General features: G+C 37.5%; 1 protein-coding gene across 4 annotated transcripts in view; it reads left to right on the forward strand.

Moving 5' to 3' along the window:
- kek2 (leucine-rich repeat, immunoglobulin-like domain-containing kekkon 2 protein) overlaps positions 1-24,788 on the forward strand; it is a 403,862-nt gene that overhangs the window by 224,628 nt on the left and 154,446 nt on the right. For all 4 annotated transcript variants that reach the window (XM_087347128.1, XM_087347129.1, XM_087347130.1 and 1 more), the window contains one exon: positions 21,299-21,360. The gene's annotated coding sequence lies outside the window, so the exon portion shown is untranslated. The remainder of the gene's footprint in view (positions 1-21,298; positions 21,361-24,788) is intronic.

Raw genomic sequence — 24,788 nt, forward strand, 5'->3', positions numbered from 1 at the left:
ATGTGTGACAATTTTAAGTTATTTCTACGCGGAACACTTCGTTGGGCGGTCCATTCAAGGTTTTTGGGTCATAACGTGTGAACTTGTAGTTAGGTACCTCCATTTTGATAATTCGACTCTGTTCACGCTGTAATAAAACCCAAACATATTCATATTTAATTATCATCTTCACTCAGTGGTAATTATCAGTCTTGCGTAAATGTATTCTGAATGCTTGTTTGACCCACATATCTGTATCGGACTTCACGGACTGCTTCCTCCAGCTCTGTGTTCACAGACCACACTTCCGTTTGATCGTATGGTAATTCAGAATCATTAGTAGAAGCAATGTTTTACTAAGAATTTGTTTTAATGTAATGAACACTATAACACAGGCCTTGGCTACTTGATACTTTGCAAAATAACGAGTGTAATTGCATTTTAATGATTTTCAGACTGCTTAACTTTTGAAGATTTCTGTCTTCTGGGTTGTTGTGCTGTGTAGTCTGGTAGATGTTTACCAACGTTTCAGAGGTCATACTGCCTCCATCATCAGGGCGATGAGTATGAAGATTTCTGTCTTCTGGGTTGTTGCGCTGTGTAGTCTGGTCGATGTTACCAACGTTTCAGAGGTCATACTGCCTCCGTCATCAGAGTATGAAGATTTCTGTCTTCTGGGTTGTTACGCTGTGTAGTCTGGTTGATGTTAACCAACGTTTCAGAGGTCATACTGCCTCCGTCATCAGGGCGATGAGTATGAAGATTTCTGTCTTCTGGGTTGTTGCACTGTGTAGTCTGGTCGATGTTTACCAACGTTTCAGAGGTCATACTGCCTCCGTCATCAGAGTATGAAGATTTATGTCTTCTGGGTTGTTGCGCTGTGTAGTCTGGTAGATGTTACCAACGTTTCAGAGGTCATACTGCCTCCATCATCAGGGCGATTCATCATCAGAAATCTTCATACTCACCGCTGTGAAAACCTCAAATCATACATGCTTAACTTTTTTCTATCAAAGTCTGATTCATATTTTTGCGTGGTGTCTCAAACCAGTCAAATTAAAACTAAGGTTCTTTCCAGATAATGGAGGCAGTACGTAGCTCTTAAACGTCCGTCGACTTTTTCGAGACTGCCCAGTATCCCAGAAGTTATGGAAAGTGTCGAAACAAACTAGTCTCGTGATGTCTTGAATGTATTAAGCTATGTTAGTTTCTCAGATATAATTCGATGAGATTTTGGGAATGAAACTTTTCAGACTGCCCTTTATAGAGGATGAAAAGGCCATGGCCGAACTCGACGTTCAGGCCTACCCTGATCTGTCGTTTAATATTTCTCTCTCTCTCGTGCAATATATCCTTTCCATAGACAATCTTTTACACGACACTGAATGGAAAATGGGATACAGCACTGCAGATACTAGAATTTACACTCCCTGCTTGCCAATATAGAAAGGTAACGTATATCAGTTGAGTACACACTGGAAGTAGGATATTGGCAGCCAAAGCGAACGAGAATGGTGTGGGAAAGGGTAGTACCGTTCTACTTGCTTGTTCCAACCTGTGTTTGGAAACTTTACCGCTCTACGTCTGGCGTCGAGATTAGAAATTCAGCAAGGAACAGTTGAAATCTCTCCGTACTTGTAAATCATGGCTATTGGAGTGGGGTCGAGGAGTGTCTGTTACGACGACAATGAGACGGTTTTAAACAAGCATTTGTGATGTTGCACAAGAGTGGAATATGGTTTGTTAAACACGCCTGAAATTCCAGACTTAAAAATATAGGCTTACAGTGAAATAAATACGCAAGGACGAGATTTCTTTCCGTATTTGCTGAATAGTCTACATTCATTTTAAACACTCGCGTCTTTAGTGACGCCACCGTCTTATCACATGTTTAACAAGAATTCCGTAAATGAGTTTTTTCGTGGGTTTTCCCAGTCCCCCACTCGTTTATACACAGAACGTTGCCTTGATTGGAAATAACGTTTACGCCCTACAAACTAATGTTCAGAAAAAGCAAGGCAAACACAAATAGTCAGGCTCCTGACAGTGGCCAATTCAATGCACCACCAAACCGCTGCTCTGAAAATATTTTTTTTGTAAGAATTTTGCAATTACGAGGTACTATACGCCACTGTACCTTGTCAGTAAGTATGCCAGTGTTTTTCATAATAGCCTCTTGCTTCTTATGCTCTGAACCCAGTAGGCCATTTCGTTGTACTGTTTAATGTTAAATCTGATTTACGTAGGTTTATAAAAACGTGGAATAAATATTATAGTAGTTGCGTTTTCATAATAGCAGTTACTTCCGGTAGGAATCTCCTGGGCACGATAAAGGCGTGTTAATTCCTTCGACACACGCCAAGCACCTGACATCAAGTAATTTATTGGCGAATAACACAAACGCCTGTTTCAGGCCATAATTTCAAACATACGAGGTGCGATCGGAAAGTTTCAAGACTGTGTCAATAGAGGGCGAACCGGATGTAGTACGAGCTTCTGCCGGTAGGGGGTGCGGCCTACATTCATAGTGAATCAGTGTGCCAGCCGGCATCATCGAATTAGCATTTGTTTCTTAGTTACGGGCGTTTTGGTAGTGCATTACACCGACCCTCCTGCGATTTCGGAATGGCGTGTGCATCAAATTTTGCCAAAGACTCGCCAAAACGGCTACGGAAACCTATGAAATGCTAAAGCAAGCATTTGGGGAGTCCGCAATGGGTCGTGCACAAACCTTTGTGTGGAATTCACCTTTTAAAAATGGCCGAACCTCTGTCGATGATGACGAGCGTTCTGGACGACCATCTTCGAGCACAACGCCCGAAAATATTACGAAGATTCGGCAGGCCATTCACGAAGATCTACGTCGTACCATCAACGACTTGTGCGACTTTGTTGGGATAGGCTATGGGACCTGTCAGCTGATTCTAAAGGAAGAACTCCACATGCGACGCATCATGACAACGCGCCAGCGCACACCGCCCTCAAAGTTCGGCAGTTTTTGTCCTCAAACACCATGGCCGTCATCCCGCACCCTCCTTATTCGCCATGTGACTTCTTCCTCTTCCCAAAGATGAAAATTCAGCTAAAGGGAAGGAGATTTGAGACGATAGAAGAGATTCAGGCAGAATCGCAGATGGTGCTTGACAGGCTGACAAAGAAAGGTTTCCAGGGATGCTTCCAGGCTTGGCAGCGGCGCTGGGATCGTTGTGTTCACTCCCAGGGGAACTACTTCGAGGGTGATGGATGAATTTAATACCTGAGATAAGTGTACGGGTTTTTATAGGCGCAGTCTAGAAACTTTCCGATCGCACCTCGTACACATGAAAATAGATCATTTTGGTTTAACAAGGTATCGTGTGTACGAAATTTGTGTGTTTTGTTTTGGAAATGCTGTTTGGTCACATTTTGTCCTGAAGCGAAACCATGATGTAAATGGGTTTTGTTTTATTTGTGCTCAGATTTCTTAACTGAGTGGGGAAGGTAATAGTCGAAGACTAGGTGTAAAGGAGAAGATTTCAGCGCCATTGGTATTTCACTTTAGTGTATTCTGCAGGGAAAAAGTGAATTATTGTCTTGGAACATTTCCCGCCCTTAATTCAGGTGGGAATATTGTGGGGAGGCTGGCGAGAAGTTTTTAATTTACTAGTAGCAGCTTCATGTAATATCTAAGTTCAGTTGGTTGATTGTTCCAGGCGGCCAGCAAAGCTAGTTTTGTTTTGCCAAACTAAATTTACATTTAGTTTAATTTATAAACTTTTCATGACTAAAATAAGGAACGCTTTCACCACAGGTGCGAGCTATAATTTTGGAAACCTGCATTACACGCGTACAGTAGCAACACGGTGAGCAATCTCAGTATTTTGTAACGTTCTGAATCAATAGAATTCAAGAAATCGGTTATTTCTTCCTGTTTTTATTAGTTCAGACCTGTGTTTCAGCGGGTACGAACGTCGAAGAGAACATTCTGTTTGAGACGTAACACGGAAGACTGCTGGTACGAAGAGTTCTCAGTAGTGGTGCTAGATCGAAAAATATAATTTTAAATAAAGATTTTTATTTTCGCGACATTAATGTGCTACAAGGATTAGTGTAGTTTGGTGGACGCACGTAACAGATTGCCAAACCTTAATCAGAATGAGCTTTTTTAATGTTCCCTGCATTGGCTTTAAAGTTCGGTCTCTGATTATTCAGGCCTGATCTCCTGCTTATTTAGTGGTTCTGACCAGGCTTCTTGTATTTTGTAGAGCAGAGGACAAAAAGAGACTCTGATAACGCTAGGGTTAGTGTGTTAATCGATTTACTGGGACGTAATTGAATTTAGCTTCGTTGCATCTTACGAGGAATACAATTTACGTATCAAGTCTTCGACCACCTACCGCATATTTCAGATGCCACCGATATAACGCGATTAGATGTAATGAAATTCCTAAGGTTACACTCTGCGTAGAAACACGCATTAACGTTTTTGTGTGAACTAACAGTAAACAATACTTAAAATTGATTCTAGCCTAAAGTTTGATACATTAATTATGCTGTAAAGCGATAGTTTGAAATATGTGTATCTACAAGACCGACATTACCATACTGAGAATATTCAAATGTATCCTTATAACCGAAAACGTTTGACAAGTTTTACAAGCTGTCATAAAAAGGCGTATTTTATGAATTTTGTACGAAGAGGGATTAGAATTTATTGTAATTATTTCTAAAACGACAACACTGAAAGATTAATTGCATTAGTGTCTTCGTATTAAACATTCTTCTATCACTCCACTGTGTATTGACGCACACCTAACAATAATCCGCCAAATCACACTTTTTGTTTTGATAACCCAAATAATAGTTATGAGGGGACAACGAAACTGTTACATTGTTCAGGCTAAAGTATGTAATTGATTTTGAGACTTGGGGTTCTCACTCCGGCAAATATGAAGGTTGTCACCGTCCTGATAATGGAGGCAGCAGGCACCTCAGAAACAAGCGGTAAACTTATACTAAGCTATGCCGCATAACAACCTACTCCCTGACTAGAAGAATAAGATACGTTTAGAGGAGTATACACAATATGAGAATTCTCTACTCTTTCCTCTGTTTTAAGTCCTCATTTCTCCCTTAATACTCTGTCTTGCAACAATTAATTTTTTTCTCTTAATGCTGAGAGACAAAATTTTGACGTCAATATGAATTGAAATCACATAAAATCTATTGTTACGTTTTAATTTTCAGACAGTAAATGAAGATTTTCTCATCAAATGATAGCGAATGTTCACTAAATGTTATAAGCGTTGCCAAGATAATTATTTTAAAGTATTTTTATTTTCCCGTCATTTTTGATAGAAATATTTTACTTTTTCTTAAGACTCTTGGTAGCGTGTATGTCGTGCCGAAATTAAAACCATTGTTAGTATATGAATAATAACAATAACGACAGTAATATGCAAGATCCCCCTCAAAATTAACCTTTAAGAGGCACGGAATAACATTAGAAATTTTCTAATATGTTATCCCACCCTTGTTTGTATTTTTACTACGGATGTTACAAGATTAATAATGTTTTTGAACTGCCTGTCCAATATTGTGTTGGAATTGTGTGTTAAAAGTTATCGTGGGACTCTTAATGATCCGTCACTTGGGCGTCTCGGTCTGGAACCCGCGCCTTCCGACCGAATTCTAGTCGTCTCTGTTAAGATTTCTTGACTCGAGGGATTCGTATGCAACAAGAAAGTGTCATTAAGTTTACGGCACCTGAAAGTCTTCTCAAGGACGTGGTTTATTCTTGGAAAGAAAGGGAAAGGGGGTAAGGAGGCATTTTTCTTTTTAGTCATAATATTACTGCGGTGGGGACCGACATTTAGCAAGGAATGTACAGAATCCCCTTCCATACTCTGGTTCCATGAATCATGGCTGTGGATGCAGCAAAACGGCCTTAAGGGGATCCACGGGGGTGGGGTGGGGGTTAAGCCGAGATCTGAAGATGGATGGACCATGACAGTAAGAAAGGACAACTGCAGTGCCAACTACGTAATGTTTTCTTCGGATGGAATGTGAACTAATTTCCTGCCGTCAACGTTATCAACGACGTAGGCATTTGGTTTCATTAAACATTATCCGCTCTTTATTTAAAGATCCTAAAATACTTTGTTTCTGAAAGCTGTATCTTCTTGGTCCAGTTTTAATGTGTTATAATGTTTTACGTTTATTAATATTTAAATATCGCACATCACCGTCTTTTGAGATGTTGTTCCATATAGTCTGGTAGACGTTTACCGACGTTTCAGAGGTGTTTACTGCCTCTGTTATCAAAGCGATGAGGCTTATTTGTGACAATAAGAGAGAAACATAATCTATATACTAGCATTTTGACCAGTTGGATTTCTGAATTATTTTCTTTAAGATAATAAAAGATTTGTTACAAATCAGTTACAGTAGAAGACACGCCTCGACTTTCCTTTCACCACTGCAAACATTTGGACATTGAAACTCGTCCGTGTGTATTGGCCTTTTCCCTACTTCAAGATAATGCGTCAGTACTGAATTACCGTTATTGAAATTTCATAGCTAATATTCTGTACGTACATCTTTTTGGAAGATAATAGATCATAGGCGCAGGCAGAATCAATCATGTTTGTTTTTATTGTCAAAATACGCATATTATAAAAATCGTAAGAGACAAGAACCTGATTTTTATTTCTATGCTATTTCATTTATGTTAAAAGAATCCGAATTTTAATGGTAATATGTGTGCGGAAATAATATTCTGTTTTTGGTTCGAGAGCCACAAAGGGTTTGCACGGTTTCCACTATTAAAACACACTACAGCTCAAGGCAGAAGCACTTGTTTCAACAAATTGCGGTTAGCGTGACCATCTTTAATGTTGTTCAGTACGGAACGTCTAACGAGAAGCCTCAGCAATGTTCAATTGTGGCGAGAGGGTGGAGGGAATTTGTACTCCGGCCCTTTAATTATGCAAAGGAATAATTCCTTGAAGCAGATGCACATTAATACTGAATTACCGTGAATTTGTTGTCTCTTTGAGGATTCCATTCATGTGACGTTAGCCATAATGTTCCTAGATAATGGAGCTTAAGGTTTAATACTTGCATTTTGTTGTTAAGATAAGGAAGAAATTATATTTAAATGTGCTGTGGAGAAATTCTGTATACAAAGGAACTGCAGCTACAGAAAAATCAGTTTTGAAATATGCAGTAGTTATTTAAATGATTCTGCAAGGATTTGAATTCAGGAAGACGATTTGCACTGTTTGAAAAGGACCTTTGACAACTTTGAAAATACGAGGATAAAAGGGCATGCTCTTTTGAAAATTATCATAGATCTATACTAATGTTTAGTAATGAAGCGAACAAGAACATTTCATTTGTGAAGTTACAATGATTAATACTGGAAAATATACTATTATGAAATTTATTCATGGCGGTGAAAAAGTGATTTCGTGGTCTTCTCCGTTATGACATCGTGTTGTTTTAAAAGACATTCCTACCCTGAAGTCGGCAGACATAGATTACCTCTGCACAGTGACAAACAGTACAAAAGTATATGGCTTGATAACACATAATACCACAAGGTATTATTGCATATTATTTTAATATTTTGCCGAAAGTATCACGTAAGATGAATTTAGATTTGATGTAGCCTTTTAAATGTGTCAGAGATGATATTCTGAAACACGCAAGTTTAACTGATTTTCAAGTTTTTACGGTGATTTATGGTTGATGTTGATTTTAAACTAGTGTACTTGCACGATGTGGAAGAGGGCTGTATTATCGACGTTTCAGAACAACATTCTGCTTCATTGATTAGAACTTACGATGGAGGCAGTATACTCAGAAACGTCGGCATCACAGGTCAAGTCTGCACGGTGTAGGCACACAACACAAAATCAATCTTAAAATTAAACCAGACTTTGTTCTGAACAATAAAGTTAAGTTTTTGTTTTTGTTTTCATTTAAGATATTACATACATGTTTCTTTCACGATAAAGTTGTTATTGAGCTACAGAAACTTGTTAATGTGTTTTGATAATTAAAAAATTGTTGCGTTTAAAAACTGTAGCATTTTTATAATAAATTTGTAACGGAAAACTGTTGAAGATTGATTTTGATAAGTCAATTAAATTTGCTGTTTTAGAACTGAGGGTGCTATTTCGTATAGTGTAATGCGTTTCAGCTTATATGTTCTAACGTAATATCTCTAAAAGAGGTAAGAAATGACAAACTTTGAATGGTTATAAAACTTTGTAGCGAAGTTTTAGTCCCTTATCCGAGCGGACTATTCATGCATCAGAAGACACTACCATGAAAGATGCTTTACCCTCATAAGATGATCTTTAAACATTTTCACGTCAGACATTACCTAGCTACCCGTCCCTTATCCAAAGTTCTGCCCTCCAGAGAAAATCGACAATGAAAGCAGGAGTCCATTATTGTAGTTGAATTTCTTGGGATCATTTACCACAGAATTAAGTCCCTGTTGATTAAACGCAGTAGAACTTTATGTGTTTCCCGGAGTCTGACTGTGTTTTGTGCGTTTGCAACTTTGCCCTCAGAAAAGCTTTGCCCTGAGGTTACTTCATGTTTAAGTCAGATATGAATACAACAGAACCTAAGCTGCAATTCGGCCGTTTCATTGTCGCTGAGTAAGCAGTTTTTCGAATTAGTACTAATGAAATCATGTAACTGGTCCAGATTAAAGTTACGGATCTACAGATCTCTTAATGGGAAAATGAGGTCCCTGCGAAACGGAGATCAAATCTATATGAGGAACCTGGGGCAGGAGATAATGAGATGAGAACGCATTTCGCAGCACACAAGGACATCCCAGGAGCGGGTTCGTAGAGAGGTGACAGTGGTGTACCATACAGAGTCTTATAAATATCGTACAAAGTTTAATTTACTAAAGAAATTGGCATTTACTAATGTGAAACATGAAGGATAATGTTTATCAAGTGCTTCACGTTTAGAGGAATCTGTTCCAATAAAATTTGATGCAAAGGAATATACGACTGTAAGATTTGAGGTTTTCACAGCGGTGAGTATGAAGATTTCTGTCTTCTGGGTTGTCCCCCTGATGACGGAGGCAGTATGACCTCTGAAACGTTGGTAAACATCGACCAGACTACACAGCGCCACAACCCAGAAGACAGGAATCTTCATACGCTGATGACGGAGGCAGTATGACCTCTGAAACGTTGGTACACATCGACCAGACTACACAGCGCAACAACCCAGAAGACAGAAATCTTCAGACTCATCGCCCTGATGACGGAGGCAGTATGACCTCTGAAACGTTGGTAAACATCGACCAGACTACACAGCGCAACAACCCAGAAGACAGAAATCTTCGAATATACGACTCTCATAAATTTAAAGTGAAGAATAAAGTTATGTAATTTTAAAGTGGTAAATAGTGACACGTTTGAGGGGTCATAGAGATCAAACGATGGTTCATGAACTGTCGATGTCAGTCGGTCTGTACATACGCTCACCTCGTCACCTCACCTCTCTACAAATTTAGGACTCGTCTCTCTTTTTGTATGACCTTATATTTATAAAGTCCTGTTTTTATCGCCTTAGAATGTCGACAGTTTTGACTGATCATTGAAAAAAATTGAAACGTTAGTTATTTAAATTGTTGAATAATACTGACCTGTTAAGCTGGGCTTTCGCCGAATGCAAGTGATTATTGTCTGTAATAACTATTTTTAAGTGTATGCTTAGGTGGAGTTAAGGTAGAAGTTCCAATTCTCTTTAAATCTAGATGTCTTCTAGAGGAGCTGGAAACCTGCTTCAGTTTCCTAGACGTCTTTTCATAGACATTTTGCCCACGAACATTCTGATGATACCCCTTCATGGTGGAATGTCATGGAAAGTGAGAGTAAAGAAGGCAATATGAATCTTAGACGGAGCCTGACGCTGTTGCTTCTACAACCTATATCCACGCTGCACAATTCCCTCCCAGCCTGTAGAAGCAGCCACCCACCCATCCACCACTCTTCAACTACTTCTGTGGCCCTGGCTATTCATATACACTTCCACTTCGCTTCCTATTCAAACGTGCTCGAATCTCATTACCGACATCTGCCGGAGGCTGTTCGAAGCGCGGAAGACCAACACCAAATGTCACTTTCCTGATCTATAGTACTTGGAAACATGTATGAATCCCCGCGGTGATTTATCACCATCTTTTTTTTTTTTTGGCTTAAAGGGGACACGAGAAATACAGCCATTACTCCAGGCTATACTAAAGCAATAACTTATATCTGATTCACAGAAATTCTGCAAGTAATATCACGTTGAATAAATTTTAACTTTCTATGGGAAGTTTACGATTCGTATACTGGAGTTTATCACACAGTTTAAAAAGACGATGCGTATAGAATATATGAAGAATGCACTTAATCTAGCATCTACGATTAGAGTATCTTCCTGGAAAGGGGAAGGCAATTTTGACAAATAAAATGTTCTTTAAATTATCGCTAGGAATATAAGGCAGTAGATAACGACCAAAGTTAACAATTGCCACAAACGTTCAAGGGAAACGTTATTTATTCGTTGCCGTAAAGAAGATGCTCATCGTTATATCAGGTTACGTCTCCGTATTTCACATCCTGCAACATGGCGCCTTGGCTCTGTGCCGCGCCTTACGCCAGCGATTAGACTTCACGCGTCTCAGATTTGTCGGAGAAGTTGCCGCACCGTCATGGCGAACAGAGAAAGTTTATGGGATTTGCATGTGGGTATACGTACACATTTCGGTTAAACTTACTCTCTCCATCGTCAGATCTGAAGATGGAGAAAGCATGCTTCTCGAAACCTTTGTATTCACATACCATTCTACTTGGTCTCACAACGTACGAATAATTGAGAGTAGAGAATTATTTATGCCTCCATATACGTCTCTGTTTCGAAAAAATAATTGTAGAGAGGAATGTAACACGTTTTATGTCCAATGCACGTTTTCCATGAGTTATTGTTCTCGAGATAATTTAATAAAAGGGATTGTTACGCTGTTGCGTTATAACTCGACAACCCTGACTCTGATCCACTTTATTTTGGAGATCCTTTCAGTATTAGTGTAAACTTCGTATATGCTAATGGCTGAGAAAGCTTACACATTCTAAGCATTACGTAGTTTAAAGATTGAAACAGATTCGAACAGAACTATATACGTCCTGCAGGAATTATTTATATATATATATATATATATATATATATATATATATATATCCACATCTCTAAGGGTGTCAATCAGCCAGTAAGCTCACGTGGGTGTATAGATTGCATAAGAAGGTAAGAGGTGTTAAAATGAATCTCTGAGGTGTAACATGATTGTACTCAAGTTCAGAGGTCGAGTCGTTAAAGCGCATTATTTTAAGGCACATCTGTAAATGCTTCAGTAAAATCGTGATGTATTGAATAACTATCCACAGTACATAGTGTAGCTGGATCACGCAAATAGTAATGTGATTTGCAAGTTCATTTTTGTTGGACCGATCTTGTGACTTCCATACGATCTTGACCTATACGTGGCCTCATTTTGACATGAGTATGGTCAGCCAGGTATTTACGGTTTCGCAGAAATAAGCGTGAAAAGACATGAACTTCAGAATTTTAAAGACCTGTATCTGGCAAACTATTGGGCCGATCTTATTGTGACTTCCATATGGCCTTGAACTATACGTGGTCTCATTCTCACATGAGTATCGTCAATCAGATATTTACCGTTTGGCAGAAATAAGCTTGGAAATATATGACCTTGAGAAATGTAAAGACATTTATCTGGCAAACTATTGGGCCGATCTTGTCGTGACTTGCATATGACCTTGACCTATATGTGGCCTCATTTTGACATGAGTATGGTCAACCAGGTATTTACGGTTTGGCAGAAATAAGCTGGAAAATTATGACCTTAAGTATTTTTAAGACCTCTGTCTGGCACATAACCTAACCTAACCTAACAAAATCCGACCTGACCTAAACTAAAATAATCTAAACTAATCTAATTTGACCGAAACCACTCTAACCTAACCTAACCGAACCTAATCTAAACTAACCTAACCTAACCTAATCTAATCTAATCTAACCTAACCTAAACTAACCTAACCTAACCTAACCCAATCCAACCTAGTGTTTCCATTGCGATTTCTTCTTCTACATAATTTCTCTTTAGGGTGAAAATATAAATAAGAGATAAAGACGAATCGTGTGTTTAAGAGTTTTGTTGAGAAAATTTTCTTTCTAGGGCGTAAAATTACTGCTGCTATGCCGAATGGCAATAAGAGAGTCTGTAAATCATTGGTATTTACAATTTCAAACAACAAATTTCTGATTCCAATAAGATACAATCCTGGGACCGTCTGCACAGAAGTCGAGTGTGCTAACCGGTAAACCCAAATTTAATTATGTTGTTTAATTGATTATAAATTCAGTTATGAAAATATAGCATAATATTAATAGCTTAAGATTTTCAGGTGGTGTAACTAGTTACTCTGATTTTTGGTGGTTAAAATTACATGAAAATCGTAATTAATTTTTAAACTTTCAACAGCCGTGTCGGATCTTTATTTTTCAAATACACGGCCGTAATTTTTACACATTTTTAGTTCATAATTCATATTCTTAAAGCATAAAAGTGTTTGCTGTGTTACACAATTAATATCGAAGTTCGTGTAATTCTGTTTATGGAAAATTCTCAGTATACTTAATTAACTCGGATTACTATTTAATGAAAATGTCAAAATGACGGCTTACATAGAACCGCAAATGTGCCTACCAACACACCACTTTTCCCACAAGAGGAATGTTTTGGCGCACAATTAGGATTGTAGTACATAGGAATTACGGATTCATATGTGAAATAATATTGTTTCATGTCATTTCTCTGAATGAAGCGTTGTACCCAAAGAAAGTACAATGTACTTTTCAAATGATTTTCCCAAAGGTATGAAATCGCCAGGTATCGATTGGATTTCGGAAAGTATATCCAACAGAGGCCAATACAGTACGTTTCGAGATCAACAAGATTATTAATTGATTTTGGAAATATTAATAATTTTCAGAGCATTGATACAATTCTGCTGCTCCTGCTTTCAAGAACAACAATAAAACTGATTAATCCCAATTTAATTATCAGAATGTAAATTTTAACCAGCATTCTTCTGTCAAGGTTAATTGACTAGACAGACTAAGTTATTGGGGTTATAAAATGCACCTGGGAATATAATGCATGTTTTTTGTGTAGGTTTAAACTTGGTTTCCCCTTAAAGGGAAGAACATATTTTAAGGCTGTTCGAGGACAGGGAGTTGGGGAGAATATTTGGATCTGAGATGAATGAAATGGCTGGATGCTAGAGAAAATTGGGTATTGAAGAGCTCCAGAATTTATACACTTTTGTCATTTGCATTCTTCGTCACGTGTTATTAAGACGATCAGATCAAGCAGGATTAGATGGACCGGACATGTAGTTCACATGGGGAGATGAGATGCCTGCAAAATTGTAGTTGAGAAGCCTAAAGGGAAACTTAGGTCTATGTGGGACGATAATATTAAAATATTATGTTTATTAATAATGTTATAGAGAGGCGGACTGTTATAACGTTGTCATTATGAGTTGAATTTTAAATTGTGATCAAATAATGTTTAATATTATATGTTAAAAATATATATCCATAGAGATGTATGAGCAAATGGTAACTTGAACTGAGTAGTCCAAAATTAATATTATGTGATAATGCAATTTTAACTGTTAATTTATGAAAAAATATTTCGGTTCTATACAATTAAATAGATGTAATTTACCGATTAATAAACTACATTGAATTCCTCGATGACAGATGTACATTGCATCGTATGTGTCTGTATTGTATTGGTGATGAATTCAATTGCTGCCCATTTTGTCTCACGGTAGCTGTTATAGGTGGCGGTATTGTTCCCGCAGAAATAGGGTGAGCTATTGATATAGAAGACGTGGTCCCTAACGCAGCCACTTTGATATTATGGAAGGATCCGTGCGCTCTTTGTAACGGAATCCTGAAGACAGGCAGTGGACATGATTTGATGCACTGATTACAAATAATGGGGGTAACCTATCACTCGTCTGACGAAGGAATGATGTGGCGCCTTCACAGACTAATAACTCGTTGCCAGACGATGTAACCAGATACTTTGTACACACAGCTCCCGTTTATATGCTCCTGTTTCCTCAAACGATGAGTAGGTACCACTTGAAATACACACTAGCATCACAAAGAAAATTTAGCTCACTTAAGTGTTGTTTTCTTTGAATTCTTGCATATTATTTTGACGAATTTTAATTAATTCACTGTGCTTTAACGGAATCCATAATCGACCTGGTGATGAAGGCACGAAACATATCTGAAACTTCGGTAAAATGCACTGAAAATCCGATCAGTCGTTCTCAAGTTTTTACACACAGACATAATGGCTGCCAGAGAGGGCTAAGGTAATACGTACATTTTTGACAGGTTTTGTTGCAAAAATTTACCTAAATGTTCCTAAAATTGTAACGAAACAGATTGTGATTCGGATGATAGATACGGTAAGGTCCGTTAAAATGTTAGCCAGTGTCCGCCATTAGACAGCCATCTTCAAACTTGTCATCGTGAGAACCTGAAAACTTACCTAAAATTCTCACGTTTCATATTCATTATAACGTTCTTTAATAAAATTATATTTAAGCTCTGTTCGTTGAACTACGTACAATTACATTTTTGTTTGCTGGCAAAGGTTTTTAGTTTAAAACGGCTGTAGGTCGTCTCTATAGAATAGTTTTAATTGTTATCGTAGAGTTATGTGAAACACAATGGACCTAATCAGATGTGCTGTCTACCTCAAGGGAGTCGTTCTGAATGCGTATTTGTGCTGTTGATAATGCATTATAATTACACTGCTCCAAAGATCATAATAGACGGAATACATCGCTTTAAACGGGGGGATTACTAATTGTGATTTAATTTACGGTTGTCAGTTCCTTACCTCAATAGTATACGTTTGTGATGTGTATTTATGTTGTACATGGAATAGAATCTTACGTTATTACTTATTATTCCCCTTAAACATCACGTAAGACGCAATTAATAGTTATTACTCTATGGACGCAGTTTTTCCTCGCGTTCTGGAGGATCTGAGAAGAACATCGGCCATCAGCAATTTCTTAAAAGTTACGAACTTTCGCCGAGATAAATTTGATTGTAATATATTTGCCACTTGCTAATGTCTAACTTTCTTGTTCATAATTTAGGATAATATTTGATCTTGTGCACTATTGTTAGATTTTAGTGCTTTGCGTTGTTAGAAATAATGAGATGCATGCAACATTTAAGTCAAGGTTTGATTTTAGGATAAAAACCGACATGATTCCACAGCGAAATATTTACTTAGCTTTCTGTTTGATGCTAATATCGGCTGGCCCCTTACGGCTAGAGGTATAATGTTTTGTATGGAGATAAATTCAAATTTACTATTTCCAGCATTTTCTAATTGTTTGATAAATTACAATTTTTTCAAAATTATTTTCTAATTAAAAAATTAGGAACTGGGCAGTAGTACAGAATTTCATTGTTATCTAATAAGTTTTGAAAAGTGAATATGTGAGCCTAAAAGAGAATATTATGAGCACAAGCGAATTACTCTTAATTGTGTAATTATTAATTTCTGTTTTGCTAGAATCGTCAGAGAGAATGGGGCATTTTATCGAAAGTGTATGTCACATCTCCTTTCCAGAACACATTTTCTGAAAGTTTTGCGAATGACTTAATACAACACACTGAGACTCGGGAAATAAACATCTGCTAATTACTGAGTAGATAGAGAATTGTTTCTTCACTAAATTTGCTACTTCTGATAAAGCATTTTATTTTATTTCCACATATTTTATATTTCAAAAGAGAACGTGTAGTTACAGATAAAATTACAAATAAACAGTATACAGAGTCGTTTTGTTCGCAAATTTCTACCTGTTTTATTTTATTTCTTATTTATACTAATTATACGACCTTCTCAGCTCACATTATGAGAACACAATAAATAACAAGTGCCCCTTTAATTTTATAAGTTTATTAGTTTCAGAAATATTTAATATTTCTTGGTAGACATATTTTATTTATCAATTCTTTTCCTTTACGAGGTCATTTATAAAATTATTTAAAATATAAAAATTAATAAAGATTACAAATCGTTGTGTGTTGATGCTGAAAGAGAAATTGCCCCTAGTTTCAACTTCACTCGCCGAGGACAACATTGATCCGTAGCTTGCTGACGTCACATCTTTCAGTCTGCTATTTGTACACATAGATCGATACAAATGCAGTTGGATTTGTGTGAGGTTCGGCATAATTGATTCGGAGATAAGAACATGTTTCTTTGTGGGTTTCCTCAGCCCCGCCTTTGCACTGCAGTTTATTGAGGTGAAGATTGGTGATATAAATTATTGATCAGAAAGAAGGAGAGGTGATCTCCTACATAAAAGCATTATCCTGGTACTGGCTTAGAAGAACCAAGGAAAGCTGTAAGAACTTTTTATGGCAGACATGAGCAGAGGTATTCTTGAGAAGGTGGTAATTGCTCTGAGGTTCAAGAAATATCTCACCATTAATGGAACCAACATTTTTTATGTCGTGGTTACACGAGCCTGTCAGTGGCATCAGTGTTGAGCCAGCTGAATCCAGCCTAAATAGTCAGACCGTATTTCATTATGACCTAGTTTAGTATTCATTCATCTGTGCCTAAGTCTGCAAAGTGTTCTGTTCATTTATGGTTTCCTCTTTTGAAATGTTTTATTAATTTCTTTCTAATGCGTGATACCTGTAGAAGCAATTTCATCTTAGATAATTAGATAACTTATATACTATTTGGTGAAGAATATAAATTATGACGTTAATAATAAATTAACACAATTTAATAACTTTAATTTATGTAATAATAAGGTATTTTTATAGTGTAGAACTGTTAAACTGTAGAAAGATCTGGGTGAGGAAATTTCTCAAGTCGTTTCAGAAACGGGATATTCTGTTTAAGACGTAAGAAGCTGCTTCTTTCCGTTCCACAGAAAGATTCTTTACAAATCGTGGCTTTATAGCAATTTATCGTGATTTATCGAAGCAGCGATCCTCTCAATTTGTAAAGTACTGACACGGGATGCGAATGGAGAGTAGTGGAATTGTCAAGGGTTGAGGTTGCAGGAGACTTATTCGGTTTGAAGCTTAAATTGTCATTCCTACTCCGAAGGAAACCGCTCATGAATAAGAATAAAATTGCACAAATGGAAAGTGCTATTAAAGAAGACGCCACGGTATCTGAAAAATGTATGTAGTAGGTCTAGTTCGTAAGATATTCCTAGTTCTGGAAAGAAAATGGTGGGAGACTAGTATGGACCAGATAAGCAGCGACTTTGAACATTTCTTGATGGAAAAAATCCTCTTGAAACCCATCCACTTCCGTACTGCACTCGTCTATGTATCCAACATGGCGAAATAATGATCGATAACAAACGTTTTCCGATCCGGACTTCAATTCCATTAATCGCCCATTAGAAACGCTCCACTTCCATCCAAGATCGACTTGGAATACCAATGCAAACTGACTGGAAGGTTGGTGCCAAGGAAAGGGGAAGAAGAAATTTCGACACAAAACGGCCTTTCCTTTACATTTCAGTAAACATGTACAAATTTTTCCACCGTTTGTTGTGTGTTTTGACTCAAAAAACGTAGGACGTTACTTTAATTAAAACTGGAGTTCAGTGTTTAATGACTTATGTCTTGTCCCTTTAAACATACAGAATTAACAAACTGTATATTTACATTACCGTCTTACCGGTGGTCTAGCCGTTAGAACGCTGGCCTTGTAATCCTGGGGGTCTCGGGTTCGATTCTCGGCGGTGCCCGAATTTATAACTTGTGTTGGGCTTGGCCGTGGTCTAGGCAACACGAAGTTTTCCTCCGGGGGCTTCCCCGGTTTCTCCGTGGCATCCCAACAATTACTCCATTCACACACAGAAGAAGGCAATGGCAAACCACTTCTGGATCATCTGCCAAGAACGTATATGAACAGGTCCCAGTCCCAGTCGGAGAAAAGGATGGAAGGATCCTGTTCATATGGACCTGTCGTCAGACAGAACACTGAATAATAAATAAATAAGTGATGGCCACGGTGGTCTAGCGGTTAGAGCGCTGGCCTTGTAATCCTGGGGGTCTCGGGTTCGATTCTCGGCGGTGCCCGAATTTATAACTTGTGTTGGGCAAGGCCGTGGTCTAGGCAACACGGAGTTTTCCTCCGGGGGCTTCCCCGGTTTCTCCGTGGCATGCCAGCAATTACTCCCATCACACATTGTCAAATGCAATGGATTTTGTTTGTTAATAACGTTGATGATTGTTCCACAATCGAAACGTATCATTCAGGGGCGATGCCAGTAACAACGCTGATTCAGTACTTACTGGAAATTTTTGAGTAACAGATGACTAAGATACTTCTAATCGTGGAATTTCATTGTGTATTCTGTACGTATTATGGGCTTTTATTGATCATGTTTGGTTTTAGCCAATTACAAAAGTAAATTAACTACATTGAATGAATTGGGTAATTGTTTGATTTATGGGCATAAGTTGTGCCTTGTGATAAATTAAGATCTGCAACGTGCACAATTATTATCGATATAAAATATCCGTGTTGAATTGATTTTCTATGTAATCGTGCTGGTGTTTTAATTGTAGTTTTAAAACTTCGACTCTGTAAACCATATGTATCTTACCATAATTTCGTGCATCTGTGCATAGATGTTTTCTGTTGCTCATGAACGTTTGGTACTGATGTGGAAGTTCTTTTATGAGATCATGTACGAATACAATACTGGGGTGATGTAGCTGTAAATTTCAAATTTGAAGATTTTACGGTGAAATTATAGACTGTGGTCGTCTGAGTTGTGGCGACGTGTGGACTTATAGCAGAATTCAATATTTCAGAGAAACATTTCTCCTCCGTCTTGAAGGTTATGTAATTGACTCATATGAAAAAATATTTTTTTTTCCATTTTATGGGAGGGGGAGGTAGGTATGAATTTTTGTTACCCTTATTTTGTACTTTTGTAATAGATTGTTCGGAACAAAAAATATTTCGTAGAGATGTTTTCTCTCTTGACAAGGTTATGTCTGCTATGTTATTATTTATTTCTTGAAGTACCGCGCTAACTTCCTTGGTAATTATATAGCATTTTAGATTATCTGCATCATTTATGTAGCTTACGATTCAATGCTAAGTGCTTGATTATATTATGATGGTTTATTTTGTAGTCTGCTACATCTAGTGATCAGACTTCTATAATGTTCTTTGTTGTTGTTGGATAACGTAAAAATCTTTGACACTTTGTCGTGGTTCTTATTATTTGGCACAATTTACATAATAAAATTTTAAATCATCAGATTCTGCTCACTGACACTATTATTAAATTATTAGTTTATTTGTGTCACATCGATGTCTTATATTCTGTGCGTTTATTTGTGTCACATTTGTGCTAAACTTGTTAGTCTATAATTGGCTCCTGTAACATTTCGAGGACTTTATGAATTATGTGAATAGTTGTTTATATCGTAGTAATAATCATCATCGTGGCTCATCATCATCGTCATCGAATATCTGCTTGGTGTGGCTTCAGTACAGGAACTATGGGCTAAAGAGGAAAGGTGTCTACATCGGGAATTCCACGGACGTTACAGACTGTACACCTCGAGAATTCCTAAATAAGGCGTACACAAATTCCTCAAATTACGCTCACTTTAGACATGGCGTTCCATACACGGACATGATGGAGGGTTTTAATATGAATAACCACTTGTGGCTAGACGTCAGAAGGAAGAGATGTGTGTTCTATTTAGACCTATAGCGAAACAACGTTAACAGCAAATCAGTCTCCTTTGTGTGCCGTATGTTGTTTAAAATGTTGTTTCCAAATATAGTGAAGCATATATGTTATAGTTTAAATACATTTGGCCTTAATTTTACTGAACATATACGATGGTAGTAAAATTCTCAGTGAAAGTGTTTTCTGCTCAAACACAAAACAACTTACACGTAATTTCAGTGGCGTAGTGAAGACTTGCCTATATTACAGCTTTTATCGGTTAATACGTCGTGAACTAATGACGCATTAATGTTTTGACAGCCGGATAAACACATTCTACTAGATGCGTTGTTGCGTAAAATGTAGGTAAATACGGTCTCGGATGTTTATCCAATAGCAACGCAATTATATATAGTAGTGCTACTGCTGTTGGGATAATGGTTTTCTATTTTACAGAGGCTAAATAAATACTAATCGATTACTCGTTATTTTACATCAGAGATAAGGGCATTAATTTACGAAAACAATGCTCTATGTGATAAAAGATTGGGCGAAATATTTTTAGGTAGATTGGGTTTACATTGCATAGACCTAATATTTCCATATTATAATATAGGCATGCGTATATTAGTAATCAGATCTGAATATCCAAATCATATTTTAGTCTTTGTACTACTGAGACTTAACGGCATCGAATTAATCCTAACCCGTAAAGAAATTGGTAATTGGTGAATCTGTGACTGGCGGTAGCAACACCCGACCCGACGTTCGTTTTAACAAAAGCCACGTAATGTTCCACTGATCTCTCAACACGTGAGCTAATTTACGACTGTAATTTATTTGATGTATAAATATCAAAGTATTTGTGTGTTTAACATTCACAGATCAGTTCTTTAGTTAATGATTACACTAGCCTTGATTCCAATGGCTTTAGGGAGATAAATATAGACCTATCCGTAAAGTAAAAAAAAATACGTGGGTTTGGTCACTTAGTAGTTTGCCCCTTTGGTCAGCGGTTATATGTTTAAGGCGTTAACGTATAATATCCAGCATTATGCTTCATTACGTATCACTTTCTGAAAATATTTTTGTGAGTAGGCTTACCCTTTGATATAATATTAAAAAGGATCTTTGTTAACTTAAACACGACTCAGTAATATGAACTATGAACAGAGGGAAGCGACCGTCAACATGTGTGTGGGATGCTTCAGTATTTTCTGAGAAATTATTCTAATATCCTGGTAACAGGAACTGGTTCTTTGTAAAGATAATTTGCAAGAAATGTCGTCATCAACGTAATTTCCGCCATCAAGTCCCTCATCATCTACGCTGTAATAATAAACTGCTACAAAAAGAACATCAAAATCAATTCTTTTTACTTTGGGTCAGTATCTTTCGTTAGAATGACCCGAATCCTACAGATTACTTCGAGTTTATTTTCTTGTTTTCAGAACCAGTGACGTGGATGAATTTGACCGTACGTCTACTGGTGCAGTCTCTGATTGTCCTTGTGGTAAGTGTATAAATCACGAATTTAAAGTAAATTTTTTGTGAGCGCTCTAATAGAATAATTGAGAATCTATTTTTCTCAAAATGTAGAAGATTCTTAAATTATTTTTGAACGTGATGCGATTTAGTTGTAATAAAACACGTTCAAACCCGTCTTTCGATATGTATTACGTGGATCAATTGCGTTTATGTAGGGCAATACTTATTCTCTGTCGACTCGAATGTTTAAGTAGTTTCTTATTTGTAGCTTAATTAAAGCAGAATGAAGAAGACCACTTCCTTATTCATTCTTTACAGTTAATTATTCAGTAAGACAGTAAGAATCCTACCATTCAGCCATAAACAATATAGTTTGAACTATCGACTGTGTGTTTCAGTGTTTTAATGTTAAATTTCTTTTCTGATTATGATGTTGGGACAATAAACGTCTTGTTTAAACTTTAAAATTGTTTCGGTATGTCTTACTTCTCCTCTTTAGTGGTTGTCCAAGATTTCGTCCTCCGACAGGTCGGTAGTCAGAAAATTCGTTTCGGTGCCTGACGTCACATTCTTCAGTAATCTAACAAGTTTTATTTTACTACTCGTTTTGGACTAGGGGTATGTCAATTTTGCTCATATATTTGTAAATTACTTTCTGGTCTAATAAAACGCAAACTGCTGTGTCTCATGAGTGGTTCTCCTTCAGTGCCCGCATTTCAAAGTGATGGGTTCGATTCATGAGATCGGATCAGTTTATTTTTAAAAGCAAATGTCCGATAATATTCAAGTCAGCAGAGTAATAGTCTGGTACAGTGAAATGCCTAACGGTGATGCAGATAATTCAAAACGTTGCAGTAGAATACCTGGACACCACACCCATTCCAATATACCACAAGCTTGCGACCGAAACAAGGATATAACTGCCAGATAATTTACTAATGTAACCGATAAACTGTCAGCGTTACAATATCTGACCATTCCATTCATATTTCGGTGGTCGTTTGTTGTACAAAGGCGTGTACACCGCGTTTGGTAAATAACTGTGTGAAATAGAATGGTCAGTGGCGAGAATCCATCAGTCATGGGGGGTCCTCTTACGTGTGCTGATGTGAATAAATAATCAGACTCAATGGAAGAGGGTCCTTGAGGATTTAATAGTCGATCAGCTGGTCAAGGAAATTCAGTGTCTTTCATAGGGCCCCGAGGGTGTATTGCCTTGTTCACCAGATAATAAGTGTTAACCACATAACAAATATTGATCTGTCTGTCTAATGTGCATATTGAGAATACAGACGACTTATTTAAACTGTGGTCTTTGTATTGAAGATCTTGGCTATATAATGCTATTTTTAGTAAGGAGCAACACTAGGAAATATACAACATTGCAAGCTCTACTGTAAGATTACACCGATTTTACAGCATAATTGTTTTCCTTGTAATTTGTTGCATAATATTTGGTACCAAAGTGGTAGGCCAGAACGAGATTCATGTTTCATGCAAAATTCATGTTTTGCTTTATAAGCAGTTATTGATAATTTGAAGTTAGAAATGGACTGAAAAATAAGTAGGCATGTTATTTAACTAATATGAACGTAAGTACAAAATTGAAATTAAATATTTCATTTTCGGTGACGAACGGGGTAACAACTCAGAAGGCAGTCATCATTAGACTCACCGCCGTGCCAACTTCAAATCCTGAATGGATCTTGAATAATTACACTGTATGGAATGCTTGTAACTATAAAACTTGCATAATGAAACGTGCAAATGCATTAATTTCTTTTAACGTACGTCTTTCTGTTCACACTAAAATACGGCATCTAATTTCCTAAAATTACCTCGTTCACCCACTATGCTCCAATTTTCAATAGTAACATTATTTATTCAAATGGACAGTGTTATTCAATGTCAGCTTCACAGAGCTAATTCATTTGTTACCGTTTGTTCACAAGCGTTTGGCGAAACATAACATCGGTGATAAACCCTGAAGAAGATTAACACAGGCAAACTAGCAAACACAGCAGTAACAACATAAACTTTTCAGTGGCTATCGGTTGAAATATTTCGAAAAGAATGGAAAACTCAAATCACCAGTCAGCTGCTAGCTAACCTCGGCTAAAAACGGTGAAAAACTTCGAGCCTACGGAAGGATCATCAGAGACATCTGTTGTATTCAGTCTTAAATGTTGGTTATAATTATATACAAAATATTAGAGGAGTAGAACAGTAAGCCTTATCAAGTTATTCTCCAAAATATTATATATTTTAAATTTATTGCATTCACTGCACATAAATTGCGCTATAAGGACTTAATTATTTCTTCGCTAATTAAAGAAAAATTACGTGGCAGGAGCATTCGGAATGTGTGGTGAGATCACAAGAATTTATTCGGAAAACCTGAGGGTAAGAACCTCTTGCAATGTTCAGACGCAGATGGGAGGATAATATTAAAATGTAAAGTAAAGTAAAGTAAAGTAAAGTTTGCCCCACTATACGCCATGTAGGCGTTTGGGGTGAGTGGAGGTATAGCTCCTCTCTTCCTTGACCTCGGCACTAGATGGGGGTGAGTGGTCAGCATCACGCCCCGGTCGGCTTTACCCCCGGGAAAGGACCCCGGTTCCCATTGTAGAGGAGGCTGGGTGGGCCCCAGAGCCGGTCTGGACGCAGAGGCTAGAGGAAAAATCCTCTGCCCCCGTCAGGGATCGAACCCCGGTCGTCCAGCCAGTAGTTAGTCACTATACTGACTGTATCTGTAGGAAATTAATTCGGACTAGAATCATCTGGCTCAGGGTAGGGTCATTTGCCGGAATTTTGTAAACACGAAAATAAATCACATTTTTACTAAAGAAATATTATGAATGTCATGGCTGTAAACAAATGTTACCTTCTAAAGGAAGACTGCTTGACGGAATTAGTTGCATAAGCCAGACGACTTTAATTATTATTTATTTCTGATGTAAATATTATAGTACGCATATTTTCAGGCTCAGACGTATATGTTCTTCATACACAGGTGTTTCTGTATACCGGAAATCGTGTTTGAGTTTCTTGCAAACGTATTGCACGAATGTAAACTCCTGCTGGCAGTGAAATTCGAATTTTGGTAACAGAGCTAATGGAAAACGCTGGGGGGCCGTCAGGAAGTTAAACCGAGCCAATTCGGAAGAGAAGGAAATATCCCTCAGTACTGGGAATTTAGTCAACAAACATTTGAAGATTTCAAATAGTTCCAGGAGGATGGGAAACCACTTTGCATTTCGATTTGAAATTCGTGTATAGAATTGACCACTGGTTTGAAGTACGAAGTCGTTTATAACTTTTATGGGTTCTGTACGATAAGGTTCGTGTTAGAACTTCGATTCCTAATCGATACAAACTCTTTGAGATGTTTGGAAATGACCTAGCGTGTGCCGAAGGTTATGAATCTGAAGGCAACACCTCGGCTGGCTGTAA

This window comes from Zootermopsis nevadensis, unplaced genomic scaffold (assembly GCF_977971745.1).
Source record: "Zootermopsis nevadensis isolate Lab colony 2312 unplaced genomic scaffold, Znev_1.0 Znev_ptg000011l, whole genome shotgun sequence".
Taxonomy (NCBI): domain Eukaryota; kingdom Metazoa; phylum Arthropoda; class Insecta; order Blattodea; family Termopsidae; genus Zootermopsis; species Zootermopsis nevadensis.